Consider the following 11,619-nt stretch of genomic DNA (forward strand, 5'->3'; position numbering starts at 1 on the left):
CCTCCCACAAAGCCCCTATACCCACCCGCACACACTTTTGAAACAGGACTCATGGAAACTCTGGTGAAGCCCTCTAGGTTTTCTTACTCATCTCATTGCCCCTCACCCCCTGCTTGGCATCGTTAGTTCACTGCAGGCCTAATTGGGCTGTGTCTAATAACATCAGTCCCAAGGGTGAGCTGTAATGAATAGCGAATATAATTAATGCCAGAGTGATGGATCTTGGCTTGCAGCCTACAGGCCGGACCTGCACCTGCACAAATTTTTCAACAACTTATCATCCCCTTACTCAACATCCACTGAGCCCCTGGTTGCTCAGTTACAAGAACTGCATGTTTACACTCAACAGAAAAGTCTTTCTTTATTAGTGCTGTTAAGAAATAAAAGCTACAGATGTGTGGTCTAACATTCCAGTTAACTGATTGAATGAAACCTGAAACATTTTGGAGTTACAAGGACGATAATCCCTTTTCAAAGAATGCCTTGGTTGTCTGTGTTGCTGCTGATTCATGTACTTTCTCCTATTTACGGAACATGCTGTGCATTTTGAACACAATTATGTGGGAGTGTGACTAGACAGGGGTAGACTAGGGTGTTCAAGTGTGTGGGGGCCATCCACACATAGCCAACAAAAGATGAAGGAGTGACTGACCAGCTGCTCCTTCACTCAGCGGGCCCACCTAAAGGCATCCATCCATCTGACCAGTGCTCTGTCACGCCTCACAGGAAGTGGCTGATGGATTCACCCTCAATCCTGGCTTTTCTCTTCTCCAGCAACATCTCTGTTCTCTGCCCTCCCTCCTCCATCTGTCTACCATCTGTTCCATCCTTCTAAGTGGAGTCACTTGTCTTAGCTTCATGTCTTACTTCGTATTGCATTTCTGTAGTGCCCTGCATTATTTCATGGTTACATGCCCCCACCCACCCACCCACCCACCCAAATTGAAGAAGCAATAAAGTCAACACTTTATGGCACACTACCACCCCTTGGTGGCAGCTCTTCTCAATTACACTCTACATGTCCACTTATAACTGGCACATCTCCAGACAGACATCCGTCCAGAAAAACATCTTAATGAATCTCCAACAAGGAGCAAAATGAGAAAGGGGAGGTTCTAGAAGCTAGAGGACAGTTGAACAGTTGACTGGAAAGAAGAGCTGCAGTAGGTGAACAATAAAAAGTGATATCCAGTTATTGTTCATTTGCTTCACTGAGCCAGGTACAAAGCTGAGCTGGAGTATACTGTAAAGCTTTGAGAGGATTAGACAAAAAACAAACAAACAAAAAAAAAACCATCAGTTCCTGAGAGAAGAGGTGCAAGAGATAGTTGACTTACAACTATACAGTGGCTCTCGTTTGCTCCTTTGAACATACAGTACATTGGCTGCTTCTAAATTTAAACAGGTCTCACTTGTAAATGAGTCTTCGAGGCTCAGTGTGATTTATCTGTATAAATAAATGTTGAATGAATTAAGCATTTCCATTTCTCCCTGACAGACAAGTGATTGGGGCGGCTGTGGCTGAGTGGTTAGAGCAGTTGTCCTCCAATGCAAGAGTTGGGGGTTTGAATTGCCGAAGTGTCCATGGGCAAGACACTGAACACCTCATTGCCTCCAATGTGTGTCCCATCAGTGTATGAATGTGATCTAAAGCTCTTATTAGTCTCTTTACAATGATTTGTTCAATTAGCTTTGTAGAGATCTAGTAGAGTGCTGTATGAATGGGTAAATGAGGACACAGATTGTAGTGTAAATAGCTTTGAGTATCTTGATTAGATAGAAAGGTGCTATATAAGTGCAGTCCATTTACCATTTACCATTAAAGCACATCCATCTATCCATCCATTATCTTTACCCGTTTATTCCATTTTGGGTCACGGGGGTCGCTGGTGCCCATGTCCAGCAATCACTGTGCGAGGGGCGGGGTACACCCTGGATGGGTCGCAAGTCCATCACAGGGACACATAGAGACAAATGAGACAAACAACCATTCACTCTCTCACTCACACCTAGGGACAATTTAGAGTTACCAATCAGTCTAACATGCATGTTTTTCGTCTGTGGGAGGAAACCGGAGCACCCGGAGAAAACCCACGCATGCACGGAGAGAACATGCAAACTCCACCCAGAAAGGACCCTGGACCTGGGTTTGAACCAAGGACCTTCTCGCTGAGAGGCAGCAGCTCTACCAGTTGCGCCACCGTGCTGCCCCCATTAAAGCCCATTGAATCCTAAATATGTCTATGGCTGACATTGTAAAACCAAATAATAATGTTAAAATCATTAGTTGGAGACAAAATTCATGACCTGTGGCTTGTTGACTGAATAAGCAGTAAATTAATTCAATAAAACGTGCACATCTTCTGAGTGATGGGGGGAAATTCAGCATTGCAACCTTTATTTCACAGCTGGTCTTGGCCTCAGTAGAGAAAGTGGATAAAATATTAATTATATTGTTTTGGTTTCAAGAAAATGCAGTTCCCTTTCAGTGATTTTGTGCGGCTGCAGAATAGAACAATGAAGCCATATAGACATTCATTCAACATTTTAACATCACAGCACACTACACTTCGCTGCTCTGACCTTGGCTGTAATTGCAGCTGGACCTTTTCCTTTATCCTTTGGTTACGAAAATGAAGAAATTAAATGTCACACGAGCCTGCGGGGAAAAGAACGAGGGTATTGCCCTGTGTCAGACTGGAAGCTACCCAAATGTCCAACACACACAGTTCTTTTTTGCTGCCTTCAAATGAAATCCCCAGATGCATATGTACATATCGCTGAACAGCTATGAAATACACCAAGATGTGCATCGAAAGGCATCAAAAAAGGGTAAAAGTCTTTACTGAAAACAAATAATATTAGAGCGTAGATGTTGAGTCAAGCATGGAATTACAGAAGAGATCAACTAAACAACACAGAAATACACACACACCATGACTTGTCACTAAGTAATATAGAAGACAGAGGGGTTGAGAGTATTCCCATTTGGAAGGAGAAATAGAGCATGTGGAGACAATGGAGTGGTGGAAGCATCCGGTGGGATGTGTTATGTGCAGTGGAGAGAAACGGCTCTGAGTTGAGGCTGCCCTGAGGCACAGGAGGTGGGCGACACCTCCAAGGGTTCTAAAACATTTGTCTAATTAAAAAATATGTTTACATGTATAAGTGTGCATTGCATTTGCAGTTCTTGCACACAAAAATGAACTTATATTCAAAACCCTTTATCCATATCCCTTTCTGAATGCATGTTTTATTTGGTTTGGAAAATGCTACAACAATAGAGCACTAAAGTAAAAAAAAAACAAAAAAAAAAAACCTCACCTCAGTCTAGTTGTTTTTTTTCTATGTAATTCCAAAGGAGAATAAAACATCAATAGCAAAATTTAAAGGTGTCTTTAAGAAGAAAAATTTTGATATGATTTTTTTTTGCCTCCAATTCCTACATGTGTCCAGTTTCACTACATTTTTGTATGTCTAAACAGATCTCACTTGTAAATGAGTCTTCAAGGTTCAATGTGATTTATCTGTCTAAATAAAGGTTGAACTGAATTGAATTGAGTTCTAGACTTGTGCTGCTCAAGATGGCTGCATGTTGGAGCAGCTCTGTGACTTTAATTCTGAGATTTTGCTTTTGGAAACTTTAATTCCTCTTTTTCTGGATGTAAATCACATTTTTTGGATGATTGTTTCCTCTGGTATTGGATGCTGTGCAGCTGGAAGGATTTTTACTGAAACTTTTTTACTTTTGGACATTTGTTATGATGCGTAATCATGGCAACAAGGCAGTTTTCTACAACCAACAGCAGCTGATTAACATCTCAAAAGCTCAAATAATATCTCAACTACAGCACCAAATCTCAAATGAGTTGAAAAGGATGTTCTGTGGATGCATTCTCATCTACCTGCCAGCTGTGCTCGAGTGCCTGACCACTGAGATCCTGGAACTAGCAGGAAACACGGCTCATGACAGCGGAAGGACAGGATTGTCCCTTGGCACCTACAGTTGGCTGTCCGCAGTGACGAGGAGCTCGGCAGACTGCTGGGAGGAGTGGCCATCACTCTGGGAGGAGTTCTACCCGGCATTCGGGCGGTCCTACAGCCCGGGGGAAACGAGAGATCAGCCGAGTCTGGGTGGACGGATCGGACGACATCTGCAGCCAGTTTCTTAGGATCCACTGTGGGATGGACCTTTACAAGAGATTCTTCCTGCCTACAGCCATCAGTACCTATAACATCTCTTAATGAAATGAGGATAACGAGTTACAACAACAAATAATTTCCCTTTGGGATTAATAAAGTATTTTTGAATTGAATTGAAATGAAATGAATTGGAAAAAAAGCAATGTGTTTTATCCATGGCTACAAGAAGTAAAAATAATAATAGAAAAAAAGATTTGTTACTTGCTCTTTATATCTTGCCACTAGCTGTAAAAAGGCATATTATGCTCCCTCTTTTCACATACTGACACAATTTTCTGAGGCCCTTTACCAAATAAAAAAATAAAAAAATAAATCTGTATCAAAGCTCACTGGCATACTTTTACTTTAAGCCATTTGAGGGCGCTTTCAGTAGTTGTAGTGGGACATTCAACTCTAAGTCTCCTCTTTCTTCCATGGGGTTTATGATTTGAAGACATACCAAATGATCCAACACTAACCCTTAAAAAAAACACCTTTAGTATATAATCTGACAGATCATAAAAGTATGCAGCTTTACAAGATTTACAAGTCAGAACAGTTTGTGTATCATTTACTTGCATATATTTGCCATGTAAGGTGGAGAATCATGTGTTTGTCTGTCCGTCTGTCCATTTGTTAGTTAAATATCTCAGGAGCCAGTAAATATACTTTAATGGAACTCTCAGAAAGCAGAATGCACATCCACATCTCATTAACTTTTAGAGTCAGCGCAGATCAAGATGGTCCCAACAGCTAATAAACCTTAGAAGACACAAAGTTAGCTATAACATAGCCAATTTATTTTTTTAGATATTCAGCTAAGATTTAGTCTGGTAGTAGCTGAGAACAAGCATAATATATAATCTGATTGCAAACAGATTATGTGAGATCTTTGTTCAAAAAATTGCCATGAAGTGTGTATTCCTTCCAAAAAATGTTAATTTTGTTGAATTTCAATTAGTTACTGCCAGAGGAGCAGTAATCCAGTAAGATGAACAGCACCATCTCTCAACAAATAGGTCCATCTCAAAACATGAGAATATTGTGATAAAGTTCAATAATTTTTCGTCAGTCACTTCTGAAAGTTAAACTCATACATTATATAGGTTCATTACACATAGAGTGAAACATTGCAAGCCTTTGTTTCTTGTGATTCTGATGAGTATAGCTTACAGATAATCGAATCCCAAAACTCAGTGTCTCAGAAAAAAATAAATTTGTGATAAAGGTTCATATTGGAAACATATCCACAATATGCACAGACAAAACATGGGCTACAAATGTTGAACTCCTCAAGTCAAGCCACTCCTGAACAAGAGATAACGTCAGAAGCATCTTTCCTGGCTGTGGACTTCAGAAAACACAGTGAACCAGCACCAGCAGTGGACATGGCCCCAAACCATCACTGACTGTGGAAACTTCACACTGGACTTCAAACAACATGGATTCTGGGCCTCTCCACTCTTCTTCCAGACTCTGGGACCTTGATTTACATGAAAATTTAGAGAGACCTTGATTTACATGAAAATGTACTTTCATCTGAAAAGAGGACATTGGACCACAGAGCAACAGTCCAGTTCTTTGTCTCCTCAGCAAGTAAGACTACTTGTACTAAACGCTGAAAAAAACAATGGGATGTTGTATTCAAACAGGAAGTCGGTCCCATGCAGTCCTTCCTTCTATTTTATCTTTGAATGGTGTTCCTATTGAGTTTGTTGATTCTTACAAATACTTGGGTATCTTGGTTGATTTGCAGCTCTCTTTTAAGCTCCATATCGAAAACTTGGTAAAGAAACTGAAAGTATAACTGGATTTCTTTTCATAAATAAATCCTGTCTAACTCTGAATACTAGGAAATGCCTTGTAAGTGTGACTTTCCTTTCCTCCATTGACGATGGTGAAATTTTTATTATTTTTTTATTATTATTATTATTATTTATTTCTTCTCTGGCTCTCAATCGAGGTGGCTGCATCTGTCTTTCCTCCCCCGTTTTTCCTTCCTCCTGCTCTGCTCTCTGTGTGTCTGAAGTGCCTGGTTCACATCTCCCAAATGTAAATTAAGAAGATTATGGATCTGGTATCCTAGACGTTCAACTCTATTGATACGATTTTTTCAACAAAGCGACAAGGTCCTACAGAGCCTGCGTGTGTCACATTTCTGCCAAGTCATGCTCTGTTTTCCTCTACCATGCTCTGATCTCAAGCCACGCCCCTCTGCACCTCCATACAATCAGGCTCATTCTGTCCACCTGTTCCAAACACTATTTAAGCCTCATGCTCACAGCCACACTCTGCCAGATTATCGAATCCCTTGCGGTTATTGATGTCCAACATTTATGTCACAGCTCTTTTGGTTTGCCTGATCTTGACCCCACGCCTGTCTTTTTGGATTGTTGAATTGCCTGCTCCTTGCCTGTTACTGTCTCACTCCTCTCATCACGGCTCTGACCTACTCTTCTGGATAAATTACTATGTCTCTTGGATTACCCTCTTGGAATCAATATTGGACCTCTGCCTCCTCTGTACCGACTCTCTGCTCTACTCCTGGATATTGCCTCTGGATCTCCCCAAACTATCTCTCTGCTTCAATCCTGCTTGCTACGGTGAAACCAACCTGTCCAACTCTATCAGGTGGAACTCATCTCATCTAAATAAGGTTAGTGGATGCTCTTCTGTTATCAAGTCTTGCCACAGAACCCTTCAGTCCACTAACCTCTCATATATCTGCAGATTGGGCTCGCTCCAGGACTTCTACCTCAACCAGCAGTGTTTATTTAATAAAATCTTTTTGGCATCGGCGGGTCTCTGTTTTATCGACTTTTGAAGAAGACATCGGCAGCAATTTCGGCCATGGCAAAGCTTCCGAGTCAGTGTGAAGGCTTGGTCCATGCTGTAGGAACTTTAAATCATCTGATCATATTGAGCATGCATCAGGATATTTAAATCATCTGGTTTACGAGCTTAACCATAAGGTAGAGGCGATTTTATAAGAATTGCAGGCCACCTGTGGCTTCTGGGACTCGTCAGCGTGGTGGGTTCGACTTTGAAGGAGACTCATAGCATGGATCAGTGGAATGGAATCCTACAATTAGGCTATTTTGGAACCAGAACGTCCAGATGGACTCAAGGGTGAAGAAAAAAGTAATGTCTGCCTGAAGAAAATCAACAATCAAAGCTTATCTGAATCTGACTCCCCGACGGCCTCAGAGACAGGCCGACTATCAAATTTCTCCTGGGTCATGGGTAACCAAGGACAAACGCTTCATCCCTCCCCCCCCCCCCCCCCCCCCCAAGAACTTTCTGTGCAAGATTATCAAAACTGCTGGCTGAAACATCATCAGAACTGTGGCCAATCTGAAAAAACACTCATGGACAAATATGAACACCTTAATGTCAAATGCAAATGTAATCATGTTTTAATTGTGCTTGCTGGCAGAGTTTTTTTGACGTCTCAAATCGTGTCCTGATAGAAAAGATGTGAAAGATCTTTATTTTGTAATACCACTATCTACCCTCATGTTTCTCCCCCTTTTCCTAACTAAGATTATTATTCTGAAAAAGGATAAGGCCGCGCTCAGTTGTAGTAGCAGCTTCGTGCACTCCGTCCATCTTCCCGACGAGTGTACATACATGTTCTCGTTGTATACATCTGGACCTATACCTGGACCTACCATTATATGTCTGTCTTTCTCTCCTTCCTGTCCTTTCAACCAGCCAGTCAAAGCAAATGGCCGCTTGTCCTGAGCCTGGTTCTGTTAGAGGTTTCTTCCTTTTAAAAGGGAGTTTTTCCTTTCCACTGTTGCCACTGTGCTTGCTCAGGATTGGAGACTGCAACAAAGCCAAGATTCAACTTGTCTGCTGGATTCCTTAGATAGAAAACTTTACTAATTGGCTTTTATGTATGTGAATGTTCCTGTAAAGTGCCCTGAGACAACTTTGTTGTGATTTGGCGCTATATAAATAAACTGAATTGAATTGAATTGTATCTCGGTGCAACGATAATAAAGCTTATTCTTTTTCTGATTATTTATATGAACGCCTACAAGCACCCTGCAGATGTTGAACACTGTCTATCATGGTGCTCCAAAATTCATAACTGACTGTAACTACCATACCCACCACTGTATTCATTGATTAACTGGTCATCATTAACTTCACACAGACTCTCTCACTGGTACATTTTCATCTTTAGATCACTTCTTGGTCTGTTACCTTCTTACATCTCCTCCTACATGTCACTGCGTGAGGGCAGCTACAGTGTGCGCTCTCAGGACATTATTACCTGCAGTGTTCCCTCAGTGAGAACTGAACTAGGCAAAAGGGCCTTCTCCTATTACACTCCTGTTTCCTGGAATATCTTGCAAAAAGATCTGAAGCTCTTGACCTTGGCCTCTCTAAGTGGCTTTAAACATAAGTTCATGGCAAAATCCAATGCAGACATTTTCCTGTTTTTAGCATTTTATATTGCTTTACAACGTAGCTGTTTTTTAGTTTTTTAATATAATTTTCTTCCATTTATTTTTTCAAGTTATATGCTTTCTTTTATGATTGTCTACTGTTGTCTTTGTTGTCTATTGTTGTCAACATTCTTTGTTAAAATCAGGTCTCTCTTGTAAATGAGTCCTCAAGGCTCAATGAGACTAACCCATATAAATAAAGGTTGAATGGAAAAAAGATGCTCCTGATGTTGTCTTTGGTTCAAAAGTGGCTTGAATTGAGAAATGCAACATTAGTAGCTCATGACTAAGATTCATCTGTGCATAGTGTGCATGACTTTGACAAAAAATGAAGGCTTGGATTATTTCACTCTGTGTGTAATGAATCTATGTTCATAATAGAACCATATAACCATATAAACTGGTTTTATTGAAGAGAGATGAAAGCAGTGAAGAATGACAGGATTACAGATGCAGGACTCAGGTTCCTAAGTCTGAGGTGAGTCACTCATATATGTTGTATATGAGTGCCACTTTCTGAAGTGAATAACAAAACATATTGAACATTTTCACAATATTCTAAATGTTTTAGATGTACCCGTAAGCACAAGTAATAAAATCAAAATTTGCTTCAAAAGTAAGAATTTCTTAAAGTAGTTTAATTTTGAAGTTGGTTATTCAACTAAGCTACCTCTGACAATATTTGTGAAATGTTTGTGTTTCAATGACGATATAACGGAATACATTTTCCCACACGCACCATTGCTGCTTTTTAAACTTTTATTTAGAAAGAAATTGTATTGTATGATCTGATTGTACGGTCACACAATAATTGTGTTATTAGTGTCAAATAAACAAAGAAGTGTAAACAGATTAATCATTTTCAGTGAATGAAGCAATGAGAAAGTTTTCACCCAGGATCTGTAGTGAGAAGTGTGAAGAATGTTAAGGTTGGACACATCCTCTGCTTCTCCACAAATCGGTTCAGAGCTAATACCGTGGGGCAGGAGAAACTCCAGACTTTAGAGTTCAAATTAAGTCCAAATTTGCACACATTACCATAATTTTGTCTTTAATGTTTCATAAATTCTCGCCTAGATCTTGCTCTTTTTCTTATTTGGTCTTCTTATTACTCCAATCCCATGTCACTGTAAGTCTGCTTCCACAAGGCCAATGCTCCATATCTGCTGGGGGGGGGGGGTCTTACTGAACTGGCAAATACCTGCTGTGCAGAGTTAGTGATTTGCCTGGTTAAATAACATATGTAATAACTATATAAACTCTGGTTTATTGAAGAGAGATGAAAGCAGTGAAGAATGACAGGATTACAGATGCGGGACTCAGGTTCCTAAGTCTGAGGTGAGTCACAGCCTCCTGAGTATAGCTGACAGTCCCAACTCATTGATAAACACTGAATACCTGAAAATAAGACTGGAATACAGATGAGGGAACAGGGTCCATGTTTGGCCATGTGCATCCAGGTGCTAACAAAAGCTGTAAACACTTGGATGCCAACACCATGTAGAAGCATACAACTGCTGTGGTGATGGGTGCATCTACAACTTTAGCTTTACAGTTACTTTAACAAGGACAGAATAAGGCAAGGCAAGTTTATTTGTATAGTGCATTTCATACCAGGAGGCAACTCAAGCGGCTTTACAGAATAAAACCATGTGGACAGGAACAAGGCAAAACTACCTGTGCACACACACAGACACATGCACCGCCCCACCCACCTCCCCCCACATACAAAGATACAATGTTCAAAAATGTAAAAGCAAAATTAAAAGCAGTACTGAAGTGTTAAAAATCAATTAGTCAAAAGCAATAGAAAATATGAATGTCTTTAATTTAGATTTGAATATGATCAGATCAGACTCAAGTCTGAGCTCTGCGGACAGTTTGTTCCACATATGAGGGTTGTAAAAACTAAAAGAATAAACATAAGAATATATATTAGAATAAATAAGAATATATCACAATAAAACTGGGTATTGTTTATGGGCTTTAAAAAGCTTATATAATTGTTTTTGATAGCTTTATCTGAGTATCTAGCTCTACTTTGAGGATTCGTAGTGTCATGTTTGACAAAGTTAACTTTTGAACTCTACCTGGTTCAAAAGGGCTGTCAAAGCTAATTATTCTGGACAAACAGAAAACTTATCATGACATGATTTTAGAGATGAGCTAAAATTTGGTGTGGTAGTAACTGAGTGTCATCGCCATCACATGCCTTGATCACCTATAATCTCTAGCCCAGTAAAGACCTGGCGCTAACATCCAGTTTATTTAACTTGATTGCAACTGCACAGCTCTGAATGAAAGCGGACCTCACAAATACAGTACTAACACTTCATCTCTTTGGAATCATTCAAATGGCAACCACAACCAATAAAACTTGGCCAACACAAAACTGGTTCCAATTCAGTCACTTTTACTGATCTAACGTTTGACATGGTTGCACATGAGAGACAATTGCAAAGCATACTTTGAGCTCATTTATAATTATGTTTCATTACAACACTTGTTTGTTATCCTGCACCACAGAGTGAAGAGGGGGATTGGAAATATCCTCTGTCCATCCAACCATCTTTGAATGTTGTGAATATGGTAACAAAAAAAGGGTAAGCTACCAACATCCATTTTAGTGAGAGGCTACATTTAGGTGTATGAAAGGATCCTTTCACAATTTGGGTTGCCACAACAAAATCCAAGATGGCTGCCACCATAGGTGTATATGTAAACCTTATGAGCAGGATAACTGTAAAAATAAGCAATGTTCCAACTTCTACCAGCTTCTATTTCGATCTGTGGCAACATCTAGGCATAAGAAAGGTCTTTATTTAAAATTAAGTATCCAGATCAAAATCCAAGATGGCAGTAGCCATCTTGGATTTTGGAACTGGGATTATATATACATACACACACACATATATATATACATACACACACACATATATATATATATATATATACATATATATATATATATATATATATA

Source organism: Nematolebias whitei, chromosome 4, assembly GCF_014905685.2.
Source record: "Nematolebias whitei isolate Nwh7 chromosome 4, NemWhi1, whole genome shotgun sequence".
Taxonomy (NCBI): Eukaryota; Metazoa; Chordata; class Actinopteri; order Cyprinodontiformes; family Rivulidae; genus Nematolebias; species Nematolebias whitei.